General features: G+C 45.5%; 2 long non-coding RNA genes across 5 annotated transcripts in view; both read right to left on the reverse strand.

Annotated features, from left to right (window-relative positions):
• Nucleotides 1–2881: 2881 nt before the first annotated feature.
• On the reverse strand, nt 2882–12079 carry LOC117808260. 2 transcript variants are annotated; one of them, XR_004630200.1, is made up of 5 exons: nt 12032–12079; nt 9897–10048; nt 8451–8715; nt 6342–6440; nt 2882–2927 (listed from the first exon to the last, which is right to left on the reverse strand). It is a non-coding gene; the product is annotated as an uncharacterized LOC117808260 (long non-coding RNA). The 2 variants fall into 2 exon arrangements; XR_004630199.1 differs by lacking the exon at nt 12032–12079 and adding an exon at nt 11836–11947.
• Nucleotides 12080–12103: 24 nt separating this feature from the next.
• The window catches only part of LOC117808066, a 60240-nt gene continuing 53053 nt past the window's right edge, over nt 12104–19290 (reverse strand). For all 3 annotated transcript variants that reach the window (XR_004630122.1, XR_004630121.1, XR_004630123.1), the window contains one exon: nt 12104–12212. This is a non-coding gene — a long non-coding RNA (uncharacterized LOC117808066). The remainder of the gene's footprint in view (nt 12213–19290) is intronic.

Raw genomic sequence — 19290 nt, forward strand, 5'->3', positions numbered from 1 at the left:
TGAATTAAATAAGGGGGTAATATAAAGAGTCTAAAGAAAGCCACTTTAAAGGAGCTGCTTGTAAGTTTTAACTTTTAAATGCTTTAGGGCCTGTGTCCACTAACAGCCTCTATGAATAAATACTGTTAGATCATGCATTTATGAATTAAATAAGTGGGTAATATAAAGAATCTAAAGAAAGCCACTTTAAAGAAGCTGCTTGTAACTTTAAACTTTTAAATGCTTTAGGGCCTGTGTCCACTGATAGCGTTTTTTGCCCTCGCATGGCCTGTTTCCATTCAAAACCAATGCTGCTTAAAGTCAGAAGCTCAAAAACTTTGTGTAACTTTGCTTTTGAGTATCACCTCAATGAATAAAGGATCTTATATAATGCATTTATGAATTAAATAAGGGGGTAATATATAATCTTTAAAAAGCTGCTCGTGACTTTTAAATGCTTCAGGGCCTGTGTCCACTAAGGGCGTTTTCTGCCCTGACAGTGCCTGTTTCCTTTCAAAATCAATGCCACCAAGTGAAAAACTTTTCTTTTGAGTATTGCCTCTATGAATAATTAATGTTACATCATACATTTATTAAGGGGGTAATAAAATATAGAGAATAAATATTTAAAGGAGTGCTGCGTGACAAAAGGACATAACTTTTAGAAAAAGCAGTCGAACATTAAAGTGAACTTTCCTGCCGCCATGAAGATCCCAATGGAGAATCCATATTCCTCAATTTACATTTAACACCTTCAAATATCTCGAGTAGGTCTCTGTGTGCTTTGCATCTTCTGCATCTTTCAACAGCACATGCAGGATCTTCTATGCATTGGGAAACTCCCTCCAGGCCCTACAGTACCTTACACTCGGCTTCTGAGGCTGTGTTCAAAATAACAAAGGATATTTTTCTTTCACATTTAAAAAGAAAGCTACTTTTTGCATGATACGACAGTGGAAATATGCCCTTAAACGCCACGCCTTTTCTGGTAATTTGGTACAAAAGTGCCACACATACCCTCCGCTGTCGTCCAACCTCTGACCGCCGCTCTCCACTGCCTCTCAGAGTGGATACCTCGGCCTCCATGTGTAGATTTTTCTGGGCTCCTGTTCAGCTCCCTTCAGGCGTTTTGTGCAAGCCTCCTGAACTCGTACACTGTCAAGAGGGTTTGAGTTCCAGCAGAGACTCCTCTCCATCTGCCTGCTGCTCTCCAGGTGGACTCTTCTGACATTTTGTTCACTCACTGGCAAATAGCAGCGGACAGGGAGGGGGAAATGTGTCCGAATGTTTTACAGTAACATTAGGAAGACGCTTTATATAACAGTTGCCTCACTTTACCTTGATGTTTGTATTTAGAGAAGACGTTATGGTGACTTTAAAAATATAGAACTTTACTGTCTGCATGAGCTGGAGCGAGCATGTCAAACTCTTTGATTCATCCCTACAATTAAACCCATACAGCGTCTCATCAGAAGTGGAGCGAGAGCAGTACTGTAGGAGTGTCTGAAAGGAAGTTTTGTGTTCAAAGTGATTTCTCTAGTTAAGTCTGTTTCCCACACAAGCTGAACTTTGGCTGGCAGTAGCCGGGGTCACCGTCTGACTTCTTTTCTCCGAGCCGTCTGCACGAGCTCGGCTGGGCTGATGAAATCAAAACACATTTATGAAAAAGGAAAACTTGCCTGAGTCTTACTAGTTTGAGTCATTAGCAGGTCCAACAGTTCCCTGGCTTTTACCCTTTTACACTGGAAGAATAATTGTGAGGATGGTGCAACTGAGGCTCGGCGCGGTGGATGATCTCAGCTCAGATTAGACGTTTTTCTTTCAAGCTGAGGGAAAATATGACAAGCCAAAGCCTTTCAAATGAGTACATAATACTGAAAGAAACACTGATGACATGTTGGACCTGTACCTACTCACCGCTGACTTCAAAGGGGTGGCTGCACCAACGCCTCTGAGCTTCATATGTAACTGCACAGGTACGTATCCACCACTTAATGTCAGCTCTTTTAGCGTTTCATTAAAATAAGGTGACAAATTTAAGCTTAACAATAATTAACAGCTGTGTTACATTCAGGTACCAAGAGAAGGGAGCCAAACTGGAACTCCTGAAGAGTGCAAATGTTGCATTCATGTCCAGGGATCACTGGACGTCAGTGAGTAATCAAAACTATCTTGGAATACTGGTGTAGCAGTTCAGCATTTATTTGAATAACAAACTTACAAGTTAAGATCTTTCAGTACATTTCAGTGCATTCATTTGGATTCCTGTGAGGTAGGAAGGGGCCTGGTGGTGGAGGAGGTCAGTGAGGTAGGAAGGGGCCTGATGGTGGAGGAGGTCAGTGAGGTAGGAAGGGGCCTGGTGGTGGTGGAGGAGATCAGTGAGGTAGGAAGGAGCCTGGTGGTGGAGGAGGTCAGTGAGGTAGGAAGGGGCCTGGCGGTGGAGGAGGTCAGTGAGATAGGAAGGGGCCTGGTGGTGGAGGGGAGGAGGTCAGTGAGGTAGGAAGGTGCCTGGTGATGGAGGAGGTCAGTGAGGTAGGAAGGAGCCTGGTGGTGGAGGAGGTCAGTGAGGTAGGAAGGGGCCTGGTGGTGGAGGGGAGGAGGTCAGTGAGGTAGGAAGGGGCCTGGTGGTGGAGGAGGTCAGTGAGGTAGGAAGGTACCTGGTGGTGAAGGAGCGAGGTAGGAAGGGGCCTGGTGGTGGAGGAGGTCCGTGAGGTAGGAAGGTGCCTGGTGGTGGAGGGGAGGTGGTCAGTGAGGTAGGAAGGGGCCTACCTCACTGACCTCCTCCTACCTCACTGAGGTAGGAAGGGACCTGGTGGTGGAGGAGCGAGGTAGGAAGGGGCCTGGTGGTGGAGGGGAGGAGGTCAGTGAGGTAGGAAGGTACCTGGTGGTGGAGGAGCGAGGTAGGAAGGGGCCTGGTGGTGGAGGAGGTCAGTGAGGTAGGAAGGGGCCTGTAAGAGAGAATATACTTATTAAGTGACTAACATTAGAGCTAGATAATAAATAAATAAAGTAAGATGAAATAAAACTAAACACTGACAAAGCACAAAAGCAGAGAACATTCAGGAATGGATGTATCTGATAAGTTCATCAACAATTCATCAAATAAAAAGTTGCCAAGACTATAACCCTTTCACTATCTGGGAGCTAAACTCAAATGACCTGCATCCCTGTTTTCATTTCAAAGCTGAGTATTTGCTTGAATTTGTAAGATCACGATGTCTCCCCCTGAAATAAACAAGTATTTATGCATGCTAACCAATCGCTGCACCATTGGAAAGAACTCGCTAATGATCTGAGATATCACACTGAGGCGACCCCTTTCAATTAAAAAGTCCACACAACTGCAAGTGAGCCTGCCTAATGTGAGGGGAGTCTTGTTGACACCACTGGAGCGGAGCTTCACACAGATACACAGATTTGTGACCGGGGTTAGCTGCAATCCAGAGGAAGCCGAACACAAAGCTCCCAAACAGTGGACTGTGTTTGTTCTCTTTGTCTTTTATCTGTTTGTTAAAAGTGCGATACGTTTGAATCGGAGGGATGCTAGACAGAAATGATGCCCAGGAAGACTCTGGACACACACTGGCTGCTTTGACCTTCTGGTTCGAGTCCTCTGTGCTCCACATTTCCATAAAGCATGTCTTGACCCTTCCTGCATCCACTAACTGAACCCCTTCCAATAAGGGATCCTACAGTTGTTACATTCCTGTGTTGCTCTGTGCAGTTTGCTCTTGTTTTGTGTCTAGTAGTGGAAATGAGCTGTTAGCATCTCCACTGCAGATCTGTCCTGTCTAGACCTGCGTCTTGAGATAACGTTTGTTGTGATTTGGCGCTATACAAATACAGATTGATTGATTGATTAATGGGCCAACATTTGCAAACTAGCAACTTGAAGTGCCTGTGAGAAGCCCTCTTATATACAGGTCTTGGGCGCTGTCAGTGCAGAAAACAGTGTTAGTGGACACAGGCCCTGAAGCCTCTAATCTCTAATCACTGGCTACACTGGGAACCCAAAGGGTTGGCTCCTCCCAAGAGGTGAGATCATGATCAAATCAAGCTAGCCACTGGGTTATGATGTGGTTAGCATTTCAAGGGCGCCAGAAGGTCACTGTGAAGGTACCAACTTCCATAAACGTGCTACACTGAATAAAAGATGCTTTCCAACACCATGGTTTGAGCTGAAGTCCCACCCCCGCTGAGCAGATATCCAATTACAGTCTATGAGGTGGACGATCAGATTTCATGAAGTGGGTTTAGGGGGGTGGGCTGCTGTGTCCCTCGAGACGCCCCTGCTCATGCTGCTCTTATTGATTTTCCACAATGTATCACTTCAAAAAGCCGACAGCCTTGATTCGCTACCATCTCGCACTCGCTCAAAAGGAATCATTTAAAGAGAGTCCTTTATCTTCCCCCTGAGGTTTCATCATCAAGCTTTGTATTTATCTATGGATGAAACTACCCGTATTGATTAAAGCTTTAGTCCCCGACATCAAGCTCAATAATACAAGAGGTGATTTACGTCAACAGTTAGCGTTGTTCACATTTTGATCATTTATTTATCGCGCTCCAAGAGCTTTTGGGGAATGTGGCAGAAATGGAAAAGAATAAAAGATCAGAAACCTTTTGTGTTGATTGTCAGGAGTGAGGGAGAGAAAGAAGGAGGAGGAGGGCTGGGTTGACAGTGTTTTTCTGAAGAAGGAAGGAAGGAAAGGGAGGGCAGGCAGTGTGCTTTCAAATTCTGCGAAGGAATCCAAATCTCACCGGAGTAAATTGAGGAAGTTGTGTCCTATTTGGCGGCCTGGCAGTAATGTATTGTCTCAGGCGGAGGGAGGGAGGATGGGAGGAGATCCAAGCATGCATATATAGGAAGGCTGATTGTATTCAGCAGAGGTAAGCAGTAAAAGCCACTACGCGGGTTGAGGAGGTCTCAGATTGTTTGCGGCGACCTCATAAAAGACGGGAAATTGTGTTGGTTTTCCAGCTCAAGGTGAAGGACGGGGTTTGGTTGGAGCTGCCACACGCCGCCAAAAGCAATTGCCTTTATCATATTGATCTCCTGTGGTGCTTGTGCATATGTAAAACAAGATTGTGTTAACATAATAACATGTGCTTCTTCTCAACCCCACTAATACCCCCTTTTTAACCAACGTGAACCTGGTTCTAGCTCCAGGCTGGTGCTGACGCTGGTTCGGCGCTGGTTCAACCAAGAGAGGAAGAGTGACATCATGACGTCAGATTTATGTGACTGCTTTTCCCAGAAGCGCCAGCAGAAACTTTCTCACCCCTAACATAAGCGGTTTGGGGTTCTAGACCAGCAAAGAGTTGGAGCCGCTCTGGAACAGGTTTTCAATTTCAGGGATCCTAACCAGCCCTGAAACTGCTTGCGCGAACACACACACACACACACACGCACACAGGCATGCAGGGGCTGTGGCTTGCGCAAACACACACACATGCATGCAGGGGGTGTGGCTTGCGCTAACACACACACACACACACACACAGGCATGTAGGGGGGCGTGGCTTGCGCGCACACACACACATAAGCACACACAGGCATGCAGGGGGGGCGTGGCTTTTGCGCAAACACATACACACACACAAACACAGGCATGTAGGGGGGCGTGGCTTGCACGCACACACATGCATACGCACACACAGGCATGTATGGGGGGCGTGGCTTTTGCGCAAACACACACACATGCATGCAGGGGGGTGTGGCTTGCGCTAACACACACACACACACACACACAGGCATGTAGGGGGGCGTGGCTTGCGCGCACACACACACATAAGCACACACAGGCATGCAGGGGGGGCGTGGCTTTTGCACGAACAAATACACACACACACACACACACAGGCATGTAGGGGGGCGTGGCTTTTGTGCGAACACATACACATGCATGCAGGGGGGGCGTGGCTTGTGCGCACACACACACGCACACGCACACACATGCATGCAGGTGGGCGTGGCTTTTGCGCGAACACACACACGCACACAGGCATGCAGGGAGGCGTGGCTTGCGCGAACACACACACACGCACACACACATGCATGCAGGGGGGCGTGGCTTTTGCCGGACACACACACGCGCACACACACATGCATGCAGGGGGCGTGGCTTGCGCGCACACACACACACGCGCACACACATGCATGCAGGTGGGCGTGGCTTTTGCGCGAACACACACACACACACACACACACACACACACACACACACACACACACACACAGGCATGCAGGGGGGGCGTGTTCAGTCGAAAAGGTGTAAGGGTTAGCGTCAGGGTCTTGTCTCACCCTGTCTAGATTGTTTTTCCCACAACAACCTGTCCACCATACATCATCCCTTACTTACCAACTCTACTCTGCTACTCGTTGTGCTTTACATGGGCGGCGACCTCACCCCTCACCCCTGACGTTCATGGCGGTTCTAGTCCAGCGAAGAGTCTGGGACCTGTTAGGAGCAGACGAAACACAAAACTGGTTTTCAATTGAGCACCAGCCCTGAACCTGTTGTGGTGGAAAAGGGGTACAAATGGATCCTGACTTCATTGCTGCATATTTAGAGCCGTTTCCTCTCCGTCTGTACGTCCTCTTGTTGAAACATAGTTTAATTCCATGTGAATGCTGCTTACTTGACTTTCTATTTGGACGTCTGGAATTAGAATTAACTCCAATGAATGCAGATGTATTTCCTCAGCTGTGCACAGAGTTATCATCTTGATTAATCTTCTTGTTTCAGCGACTAAATCACATCATTTTCTGCGGTGTAAAATAAAAGAAGAACTTGAAGCCGCTTATTGACTCCTGGCTCATTTCTCCTGGCTGTTGCCTTCCAATCCAGGCAGGATGAAGCCATCTTTTATGATCGAATCAGCCCCGTGGAAACATAAAACACAACAGAGAAAAACACCCAGGCTAAGAAATCCCAAACGAGAGCGGCAGACAGGGGCAATAGGTTTGCCGGAAAATGTTCAATGGACTATTGAATAGTGTCATTAGGAGTGGATTGCGCTATTTGCAGTGCTTCAAAGCCGGAGACTTGCTTTCAGGGTCAGGGGATAAGTGCGGCGGAGCTCAAAGAAGTGTTTGGAAGAGAAGAAGAGTAGTGCTATTTAGGCATTATGTTGAACTATTTTACTGGGAGGAAGATTATTGTATGTTGGCTTCCTTTCTTTGAGGAGGAGAGAAGACATCAAGCTGTTTTCGTGCCCTATTTCATTCTTCTTTTTCCTTTTCTTCTCTCGCCGCTCGGGTAAAAAGAAGGGACAACAAACCGCATGACATCATAATTAAACTCCCAACACATCCCGTCTTAGGGGGGGGATACAGTGGAGTCCAATCCGATTGTGATTAAAAAGCGAAGGAGAAGAAGAAGAAGACACACGGATGACAAACAAGCTCCCCGGAGTTGAAATGGCGAGCGTCACTTTCGGTGATGTCCACATTGTTTTCCGTGTGGCTTAATCAAATGTCAGCGGCGAAGCTGAGGGATTTGTCGAACAAAACACATCATCAACAGAGGATTTGGGAAATACTCCACTAATTTTACACGTTCTGCTTCCATTACACACACGAGCAGTGAGTCATTGTCTTTGTGGAGTCTGCATTTAAATCTGGGTTGAGACAAAACAACTGAACATGTATCAAACAGAAACGTAATTTAACCCTATTTAAGTCTTAAAATCTTCAAAAGACGTACATATTTGATATCTTCTGACTCTTCAGCTCAAAGTAGTACTTTTTTATTTTAGCCAAAGGCATTCTACCTTGTTCCTTTCTTCAAATCATGAAACCTGAAACTATTAAAAGTCCTGAAACAGGAAGTAGCATCACACTTAAATCTTCCTAACAAAGTGACTATCTTTTATTTCTATAACCAAAAAGGTTGGGCCCAAACAGGAGTGTTTATGGTTGGAGTTTTCAAAGTAAAACAGGATGTCCAGCAATCACAATCCATGGAAGCAACAAGGACTTGTATTTAAGAGGCCACCTCTTTGGTGCAATCATAGTCTGAGTAATAATCACGGTTTCATGATGACTACAGTTGCGATGCGTTCCTTAATTAAGGTTTAAAAGTAAACAAGAAAAACTTGGTTTAAATATTTAAAATACCTTAAATCTTCTAATATAACCCAGGGCTTTAATTTGATTTTACTGCAGAAGGTACAAGGCTTTTATATGAAGCAGGCCTGTGTTAGAGGCAGGCTTCCATATCAAAGTCACTCCATCTGAGAAGTGTAGTAATCAACATTCTAGTACAAAGTTAGGGCGTGATTCATGGAAGGATTGGTCGCCTTTGCACCCACCGGACGGACGCTCTGCTTCACAAAGCACATGCAAAAAATGAGCATCCCTGTAAAAATCATCTAAACAGCCAGGCACAGTGAGAGTGATATTGCTACCAAGTTTCCTTGATTTACATTCCAGCCCTCACGTATAGTCATGAGCGATGGGTACTGACCAAAAGAATGAGATTGCAGATTTTAGTGGCCTCTGAAAGAGGGGCTCGGCTCAGCCTCGGAGATACGATCAGGACCTCAGACATCCGGAGGTGGAGGCATTACTCCTTGATATTGAAAGGTGACAACTGAGGTGGTTTGGGTGTTTAATCTGGGTGCCTCCAACTGGAAGAAGACCTCGGAATAGACCCAGAATTCAGGATGCCTGTAGAGGCGCTGGGAAGAGGGATGTGTGGGTCAGCTTGCTTGGCCTGCTGCCTCTGCGACCTGCGGATGAAAATGGATGGATGGAGATAACTATATGAATGATCATAAGTGGTGTCACTAAAGCCTGTTAAAACTACCAGATTAAGCTCACCAGGAATGTAAAGAAAGTATTTGCTTGATACAAAATAAACATTTCTACATCGTCTCTTATTTTCATACAGAGAAAAATCCATGTTCCATATGCATCACTGCACCATTCAGCCTCTCCCTGAGGAAGCAAACAGTGCACTGTTTGGCTGACAGTTGTTTGGTAACCATCCACATACGGTACATCACACTAACTGATTTCCACATTGTTTGCTATTAGGCTTATAAAATGTCAGCAGCAATGTTGCAGGATTTGGAGAACGTTGCCCGTGTCGGAGGACCTCTAACCGCAGAATAGCTCTGTATTATAATCCGCTGAAGTCTTGTTTACTATACAAAGAAAGCACCCTCCTCCGAGGGCTTTAGCGAATGCTCGGGGTAGAATGGACGGCCCTGAATACAGCTCTTCACTTGTCGTTATAGCAGCCCTCTCTAGAAAATTGCAGTTGCAAAGTATGTAATTAGAATAATTGGCAACAAACAGCAGGATAAACGTTCCATGATATATATATTCTGTTAGGATGTACGTTATTTTATCAGCTCCAGTGTCCAGAAATAGACTGATGCAGGAACTTGTAAATGCCACAAACAACAAGAGAAAGGTCAGGAGGTTTCAAACACTCAGAGCTGACAGAGGGGCGTTTGTTCTCCACGTGTACGTTCAAATGAAACAAAGAGATGCAATCTATGGGCTGAACATTATCCCTCTTAAATTAACAATGACACATTCGAAAAATGGCTGACAACACAAGCTCTTTGAAAGGTGACATCCAGCAGGCAGTGTTTGGGTGCAGGGGCGAGTCCAGAGGGCTGATCGGGGGTGGTACGGCCCCTCTTTGAAGTCTGTTTGCCTGCCCTTACTGCCACCCAAAAACTTAAAACTGTGATCGCCATCAGAGGTGGGACATTTCCATTTGTTGGTTTTAAAATAGTAGAAAAATACATCCACTGATGGCGCTCAAAGAAACAAGCAACCGCTTCACTGAGCAAAGCATGCTGGGTACAAAGGGTTCAAAGTTTCATTATGCCCATTGGATCTAGGAACGTTAGCAAGGACTTGGAAATACAAAGAACAACTCCAGTGCAGGACCTACCTAGCTAGCTGGTCAGCACGCCAAGATTGCTAACGGTTGTCCATCCATCCATTATCTTGACCACTTATCCTGTTAGGGGTTAGGAGGGGGGTGGAGCCAATCCCAGCTGACATCAGACAGAAGGCAGGGTCCACCGTGGACAGGTCGCCAACCTATCACAGGGCAAACATTGAGAGACAGACACACACACAGGCAATTTAGAGTGACCAATTAACCTGGAGAGCATGGTTCTGGACTGTGGGAGGTACCTGGAGAGAACCCATGCATGCACCGGGAGAACATGCAAACTCCACACAGAAAGGCACCTGCCCGACCAGGGACTTGAACCAGGAACCTTCTCGCTGTGAGGCAACAGCACTACCTAAGAGTTATGCATTAAATGTACATAACTTGCTTGAATTAGGGGCACCAGTTGGACTAGTACTTTGAGTGCTTGGCCAGGAACTACAGAGGCTATAGTCCTAATGCAGCATGTAATGGTTCCACTCCAATCTACAACCACTGGCTGCAAGTCATCCCCTACTCTCCACTCACCCTGCATCCTGTCTCTCTTCAGCTTTCTTATCAATAAAGGTAATTACTACCTGGCTTTTTTGACCCAGTCGATGAAATACAAAGTGGACCAATAGCTGATGAGCTGTTGGTCCAATGGGGAGCTTTATCTGTGCTTGAGAAAATAAAACACACTGAAGGTCGTCCCTCCAGCAGTGAACACAAGTTCTCTTCTCTGTCAGTGAGAGGTTGGAGATCAACAGTCTGTGATTCGCTGCAGTGAGTCGGAGGGCCCTTGATGGAGTGCAGCTCTTGTGTTCACTTGTGGTTGACTCCATTACTTCTCCATATATATAGACGACAGCAAGAGAGAGGATCCCCAGCAAATTTGATCAGCGAGATTACAAACCACCCCGTGCTAGATCATTTAAACCTCATCGCTGGTGCCTGCAAGGACCACGATACATTACTCCCTCTGTGCCGTGTTCATCTATCAGCCCCCCCTGTCCCACCTCCCTTTGTATTCCAACCCCAGGTCTCACAAGATCAGATGAAGAAGGGGAGGAGGGCTCTACAGCCGAGCAGGGGTCGCGATCCCGGCGGGTCGAGAGAATGTGAAGCACCGGGCGGTGGCGTTTAAACGGGGCTCTGAATGGGCGCAGATTCATCACGCGGGGGAGGCAGGGAGAGGTGGCCTCGATGGAAGCTGTCTGCGGTGATAGACGGCGGTACGAGTGTCTCGGAGCCCTCTGAGAGCGCTGCGCTCTGGCCCGCACGCTGCAGAAGGACACATAATCTATTGCTGTAATTGGACACCAGCAAAAAGGGAAATCAAAAGTGGATTTGTGGAGAAGATTAAACATTCCGGTCAGGGATATATCAAGGCGGGCATCGTTTTCCTGAACTCCCCAGAATCAGTCGCATGTTCTGTTTGATACATGCTGTATAGATAACATGCTGACAGTTTACAAACAACATACAAGGAGAGAGGAGCCGGGGGGGATTCTTCCAATAAAACAAATGGATTTGTGGTCGTGTGTGTAACATAACTCAAGACATGTAAAGGGATCATAGTGGTTTATGTGTTGATAACACACTACTTGTACAATCATTTCAAAGTGTCCCTCAAGTGGATAGTTACATCCATGCGTGCAGCTCGTCTTGAGTGGTGAGAGCACATCCAATCAGAAGCAGACTTTCAAAATAAAAGCCAGCTAAAAGAGAGAAAGATAGAGTTTCAAGGAAATTAAGTGTTTGAAAAGATGCTCTACAAACTCATGTGATGCAAGAGAATTAACTCCTCATTTTTATGTATATAGCACCTTCCATACATCCAAGCATGCACGAGATAAAGGAATGTGATATGAAAGTAACAATGTGGTTCAGAGGTAAAAGGAAATTGCTCCCAGTTAAAAGCCAGATTTAAAAAGGTGAGTGTTCAGTTGACCTTTAAAAACACCCAGAGGGTTGCCGTTCACACCACTCATGATCAGACACACAAGACTTCTATTTCTCCTGGATGCATCAATCTCAGCAGAGCAGATGGAGCGGGACAGGAAGTCAGGTTTCACCAAAACAACGTTAATTTTCAGAATAAAACACTGTGTTATCACCAGATCCTGTTTAACTTAACAACAACAAACCGTCATGATGAGCGGAGCCAGGCCTGGAGTCAACAGGTCAGAGGTTTTCAGAGGACCAGAAAGACAACATGGATGAGGAGGAGGAGGAGGAGGAGAGTCCTTGATTCAGTGATTACAGCTGGGAAACCTCGGTCACATGACTCCAGCTGTCCGGCGGTCCAGAGTTCGGTGTATGGATCTACTGGAACAAGAAACCACAGAGGTTAGAAGAGACAGTCTGCATGCAACAAAGAGAATATCAATCCCAACATCTGCAAACAAAACCATCTTCACTTTGCAGACACTCTCTCTTATCCACCACTCATCGCCTTGCGCCTTGCTCTTAACCTCGTTTGCCTTGTCCCCTCCTTAATGCTGCAAAACTGTCCCAAGGATCCAAACCAGGGTGGAATTGGCTAACTGCCCTCAATTATTCATCTATTTGCTGGGATGCGTGTCCAGATTTGTAACCACTGCATCCCCCTGACCTCTGGAACAACACCTGCGTCCACAGTTTGCTTAAGCATGGGAATGATCGCCCTCTTAAACCCCGACTCGGCCTTGTATTGTTTTCATTTGAGAGGGAACAACCTTGGTGTGTACGGCGACATAAAAAACAACACAACAATCCAGTGTGCCTCCCTCCTTCGCGCATCCTCTGGAGAAACAATTATCATTCTTTACTGTGACTTTTAAGAGCTGCTTAAGGGCCAAGCAGAAACAATGACAAGGACGTCTCCCTGTTTATGCGATTGTGTGAATATTATATCTGCTCCCCGCTGTGGAGTTGGACCATCAGATGGATTCGATGGCGATGTTCAGCCTTGCTATGTTCCCCTTTTTGTCCCCGTGCATCTCTAAACATTTTCTTTGCAGCTGTTTGACTTAATGCTGTCATTAGACTATTGGATCCTGTAGCCAAATTATAATGTGATCTCCCGCATCATCTATTCTTCTCTTCCCTCTGAGCTGATGAATAGCTTAAGGTCAGACTATCAAATTAGTGGCTCCCATTACTCCCCAGACACTAATGGCATCTTTATGAAAGGAAAGATATGTAATCTCTCCAAAAGCCCTTTTGGAGACAGAGCAGTTTGTCTGTGGATGAAATGTGAGTGCAGTGCTTGGTGAATTGTAAAGTCCATCGAGGGAGAGAGAGAAGGGGGGAGGCATGGTGTGGGTCTGAAAAAGCCAAACCCAGTTTCTATTTTTCTTTGATATAAGGCGTTTTTCAACCGGTGGACCTAGGGTCTAAATTTAGTTCAGGGGTAGATGTTAGGGGGGTAGTACTTTTCAAAGGACTTTCAGGGGGCAGGACCTGCAATGCTGCAATTGGTAGATTAACTGCATCACATCTGTGATTCACTTGACAAATATAGTATGGGTAAGGGTGCTAGTGTAATGTGGATTGACCAACTCAATGGGCTGTCTGCAAGGACAGAGGACTATGAGACGAGCTTCCAGTCCAAAGAATATTTATCATGACTGTTTCAACTGGTTTGGTCTGTTACATACATCATGAGAGTTATTCCTTCCAACAGACTAACAACTGTAAATAAGGCAAACTAAGACACTACACACTTTAAATAAAGGAGAACTCACAGCTCAAAGACACAGCTGCTCAGTTGTGGAGATTGAGGATATACAGCCAGCAACCAGCTCCATTGTTCTCACAAAAGGGCTCACACAGGTGAGCTGGCTGTCCTTTATGAGCTCTGGAGCTCCTCCCACTCAGGCAGCAGGTGAGCAGGCCAGGGAGAGCCAGAAAGGAGGGGGGGATTTTCCACACACTTGATTTCTCTTATCTTGTTTGTATGTGTGTGTACTTCTCAAAAGAAGAAGCTGTGATTCTCTTGATTTAGAATGCGTCTCTCCCGGTGTTCCGGTTTTAAAAGTGACCCTGTAAACTGGACACCTTCAGCTGAACGTGTCAGTGTTTGTGGAGTTCACACAGCTGTTGAAACACAGAGGGAGTTCCTGGGAATGCAAACTAGTTGAGTTTTTATTACGATTTCTAAATATCCTCATCAGATATTTAATGAGGGATGCATCCGGCTGAGAGTCTCCAGTTAACATGGTCGCTGTTTAAACCAAAACACCGGCCGATCTCTGCCACGGCTTTTTAATATAGCACCATCTAAAACAGCACCAGCTGAGTCTCTTCATGCTAACAGGCTAACTGTTGTGTTGCTCATAATGATACCTGCCTGTCCGTCTGCTTCTATGGACTCATCTGTGATGAATGGCATTCGTCTTTGTTTTACTGCCCTCTACTGGTCTGGAGGTGTAGTGCATTTACTGCTTTTTTTCTCCACATGTCACCGGGCGAGTAAAATGTGACTTATTTTTTTTGTGTTTACAGATTTTACAGCTGAAGAATGTAAGGTCTCAAGTATTCAGCAGTTCATGTCTGTATCTGCTACACAGTCTAAGAAATGAAATCATTCTCTGTGCTTTTTGTTGTTTATTGAGGACTTATTCAAAAAATGCTAATGGACTTTAAGTGCAAAAGCAACGATTTACAGTTCAAGACCAGCAGGGTTAAAGCTTTTAGAAGATATTCAATTCAGGTCTCCATCGGCGACAGAGTCTGGGAGCTAAATGAAGTAAATATTTGAGTCTATGTTGATATTCGGAGCAGTTTCTCAGAAAAACCTTGGGAGGTTGTTTTTAAAATACTTCTGTTTGAAAGGCTTAAAGTCTGAATGTGTTGAATCCATGGATTGAAGGGTAAATAGATAGAAATGAGTCTTGAACTCAGAGGTAGACGCTTTAGTCTTAAAGGGACCATCAGTGTTTGTTGTGTCCAAGCTACGCTACATTTGTTCGATTTGCAGGAAAAACAAAGACGAAAAAGAGAGATCGACGTCCAAGACATCAGAGCTCCAAAATTGAACTGCCACTCACTGAATCACATCAAACTCCAACATCCTGCATTGCCCAGATTGTATTTGAATTCCCTTTCCCCCCAGAGAGGCAGACACGGGGTGACTTGATCTCACACCAGGACTAAGTCACACACACACAGCTTGGCTCCAGCGAGAGACCCCCCACGGACAGCCGCAGTGGAAGTCCATCACTGGGTCACAGCCTCAATCCATCACTGTCGAAAGCAGCAGCAGCAATAGCAGCAGCAAAGAGCCAGAGGTTCATGGAGAAGACGGGAATGACTCAAGACTGCGGCGCTCCAGTTCACTCCCCGGGTCAGACACTGGATGATATATTGTGTTTTTCATAAACACTTTTCTTGTTAAGCACCCTCATTAAATCGCTACCAGGCGGATGCCAGACGGTGTCGCACAAAGAGGTAGACAAGTCGCTTCGAGATCTGAATGTGAACCGCCGCTTCATTTTCACCAGAGGTCCCCAATTTTCTGTGTAATATGAATATTGATGTTCTTCCTCCTGCAAATACAGTCACCTCTGCTGCCCTGGAGGCCGGCACGACGAGACAGAATCTTCACCCAGACTGCAATCACACTGTTTAGTTCGCTAAAGGTTCCCAATAGCAGGCGTGGAGGTCCGGGTTATAACCTCAATCCCTCACTCGGAGTTTGGAGATTCACTTTCCACTCAGCCGGCTGTAATGCGCTCTGCATTCAGACTGAAATTGCATACCAGAAACCTTAAGGTATTTGAGTTAATCCAGCCTGAATGTACATCTTAAAATACACTCTTCCTCATGCAGTCGCTTGATGCAACATTGGTGAAAATAAAGTGACTGTCTCCTGCAAGAACTACCCCGCTCGTCCATTTTCACCGCCTGCTTCGAACACGTTTGAAGCTCTGCAATCACAGCACAGCCCTGTATTTCACTCTTGGCCGTGTCCACTTGTTATTTTGGCCTCTTTAATGATACTTTGAGCTCAGGGGATAGGATTAGCTGTGACGAGGCTGAATCCAGTTACTTCCACAGGGGCAGAAAAGGCTGCTTTCGGATTTAGCAGCAGACGTTGCAGAGCTGGGTTTTTTTTTTGCCACATGGCCTTACAGGAGGTGAAAGCTCCACAATGGGATTGTCAGGTGCTTTTTTTAATTCCTTATTCTGACAAAATGAACAATTCAGGCTATTACTGCATCCTTTGGGAAGAGAAAGGATGCTTGGATGGTGTTAGGCATCAACGTAGGCGGGACAACGTCGCAGCAGGCTTATCATTTGCTGACATGGCTTTCAGTCCTTTTTCTTCTCCTTCCTTTGACACAAAAAATGCCCCATTTTTTTGTGGTCCTTTTTCACCAAATGACACCAGCAACAAAAGGATCAAACATAGAATGCGGGTAAAAATATCGCCGGCGAATCCTGCTCGGCTGTTATTAAACGGGAACAGCCGGTTGTACATACTCACAGCATCAAATTCTCTGGGAGGCAATAACTCTCAAAAGACTGTTGGAGGACTAAATTCAATTTCAGGCCTCTTCCCTCTTCCTCCCCCCCCACCCTCTTGTCTGCTGGCCTTGAGTAGACGGATGCCGTTAGAGTGTGATGATCTTTGCCAAAGAGGGAAGAGAAAATCCTCCTGGATGCGGTTGTTTGCTTCAGATCTCCTTTGATGCGAGTCGCACACTCAGAAAAAAAGAAGACACTGGTGATATTAAAGATAACTACTCTCTCTGTCCTCTTCTAACGCTTCAAACACTATCAATAGCGTGGCTTGGGATTGTGCCATTGAATGTGCAGGCTTGTGATATGACAAAGATCCCAAGAGCTGGAAGGGTTCCTATCGTGAAGCCGTTTGGAGTTGGAGTTCAAACCCCGAATTGTGCCTTTGTGATTTGATTAGAAGACTGCAAATGAGGAGGCAGGGAGGTCTTGAGATGGCAGGGTAATAACTCACCACTTCTTCCTGCGCTTGCTCTCTGGTCCCTGGAATAAAAGGAAGAGGTAGAATCCCCTTTGCAATGGCCATCTTGGATTTCTGAAGTAGGTCACGCTGTAGTGCTGTGCTTCCTGAACTTTCTTTAACATCCATCCATCCATTTTCGTCCGCTTATCCGGGGTCTTGCGGAGGTACCAGTCCAAGCAAATTGACCCAGACATCCCTCTCCCCGGGAACACTTTCTAGCTCCACCTGGGGAATCCTGAGGCGATCTGGGTCTTCCCCGCAGCCTTCTCCCAGTTGGACGCGTCCGGAACACCTCTAAAGGGAGGCATCTGGGAGGCATCCTTATCAGCTGCCCGAACCACTTCAGTTGACACCAACATGATGTCACTCATTCGTCAATCTCCGTCGGATGAGGGTGTGCATGTTCCAACTTTTCGGCAACACCATGTCGAGCAGATTTGTATTTTTAGTTTGATAGGACGGCTTGAGAGAGACAGAAATATGGAAAGAGAGAGAGGAATGATGCACTAAATCATGCAATCAATCGTAGAACCAGTGCAACAAGGACTATAGCATCTGTACATGGCGTGCCAGCTCTACCAGGACTACCAGCCACCCCGTACTGGCAGGTGTACAACTCCTCTGCATTGAATCAACTTTTGAAACCAGAGTCTAGTTCACTCCAGTTCACTCAACCTCCAAAAAAAGCGATCTGGATTGACGTTCTTAATTATCTCAACCTCCAAAGGGACTCATTTACTTCACATTGATTCAGTCTAAAGGCAACAGATGTGTCATGTTCCAACAAAACCTCCTAATAATTGGCTTCAAAATACTCTACGACGGATACTTCTTTGGTGAGAAGCCTCAGAAGGGAAACCTCAGAAGGGCAGAGTTCAGGTTTGGTTTCCATTATGATTGACTCCTTCTCAAGTCTTCAAGGATTTGCAGTCCTTCAGCAGCAAAGTCTGCTTAAACTCATTACAGAGGCAGACACATATATATCTGGAACTTTCTGGGGTTAGTTTTGCACTCAGTGTTTTCTGACTGTGTGTACAAGTTGGCTTCAGTATGCAGTGTGGAGGCAGGCTTGTAATGTAGCTCCAATTATATGGTTCGCCTAAAGGGAAGAGCAACCAGGCTTACTCCAGCATCTGCTTGTTTCTGATGCAGTCGCTGACCTCACCCTGTCTGCCCTTCTGGGGGGTTTATTTTTCATCCAAAACATGACAAAGAGTATTACTTCAGCTCAAACAATAAGACAAAACCATGTTTGTTTGAGGGACAGCTTGCATAACTTACATGTGTGAGCACACTCTGTTATTTCATGCACATAGTTATACAGTCAGGTCACAACCAAGACCAAAGCTGTCTCAGTTTGAGGCGGAAACACTGACGCAGGGGTCGGTTCATGCATCTCACACAGCCATGTCCTCTTTCTGGGAAAATATGTGCTTTTCAATGATTTACTGATGCTGCTTTTTAAAGATGGAGTTTACTCTTAAAAAAAAAAGGAGTAAAACTTTTAAAGAGTTCTGCTAATTTGTGTTGAAACGTAGCCCAAATTGGATTCAAGCCAAGCCAAATTTTTTTGAGTTTTGGATTGAGGCTCTTACAGGCAGGAAATCAATAGAGCAACAGGTCAGGTTCTATTTTTTTTTTTTATATCATGTGGTGCTAAAGTTTCAGGTTTGGCTGAAAATTTAAATTCCACAGTTCAGAGAGCAGTCCAGATATCAGTTTATCTCAAAGTTGCTCAAAAGTTTAATTTGACATTCTTATCAGATGTGTTGAGCAAGCTACATGTGAAACATTGTGGCTAAGCTAGCAGTTCTTCTGTGTTAGATTAAGTGTTACTATCTTTAAGCTAACCCCTAGAGAAATGTAGCATGCTAAGCTACAGCAACACAGCAGAATTAGCCTTCTATATTATAACATTTTATTATAGATGGAAGAGACTGAAGAAGATTAGTTAGTGTACTTGTTTTAATCAGACCTTATCCAACCTTGGGGCTCAAGTTTGAGCACTTAACGAGGTACACAGTTAGCAATACTATTAGCTGACTCTACTAGCTGTCACGCTCTGAATTCAGAGTGTGGGTTAGCTAAGAACCACTGTGCTATTCCAATTCCTGAGTGAATTTAAGATTCTGTCATAAACTTGTTCCACTTAGCACCCCTACTGGCTTGGAGAACTTCTGCGTGCATGTCTTGATTTGTTGCATTTTTCTTGAACAGTTGCTTCCTATAAAAGTGAATTTGGGGGATTTCTATCATCTGTAAAGTCCAGAATATAAGTGCAACCAGTATTTAAGACACTGCATGTTTTTGGGGGGCTCTGCGCTCCAGTGTGAAGCAAAGTGCAGTTTCTGTGCAGCTGAGCAGCTCTTTCTAGGAGCTTCTGTAATCGCCACCATGCTAGCTACCTGTATGGTAGTTGAGGTCTGCCTATGCTAG

This window comes from Notolabrus celidotus, chromosome 24 (genome assembly GCF_009762535.1).
Source record: "Notolabrus celidotus isolate fNotCel1 chromosome 24, fNotCel1.pri, whole genome shotgun sequence".
Taxonomy (NCBI): Eukaryota; Metazoa; Chordata; class Actinopteri; order Labriformes; family Labridae; genus Notolabrus; species Notolabrus celidotus.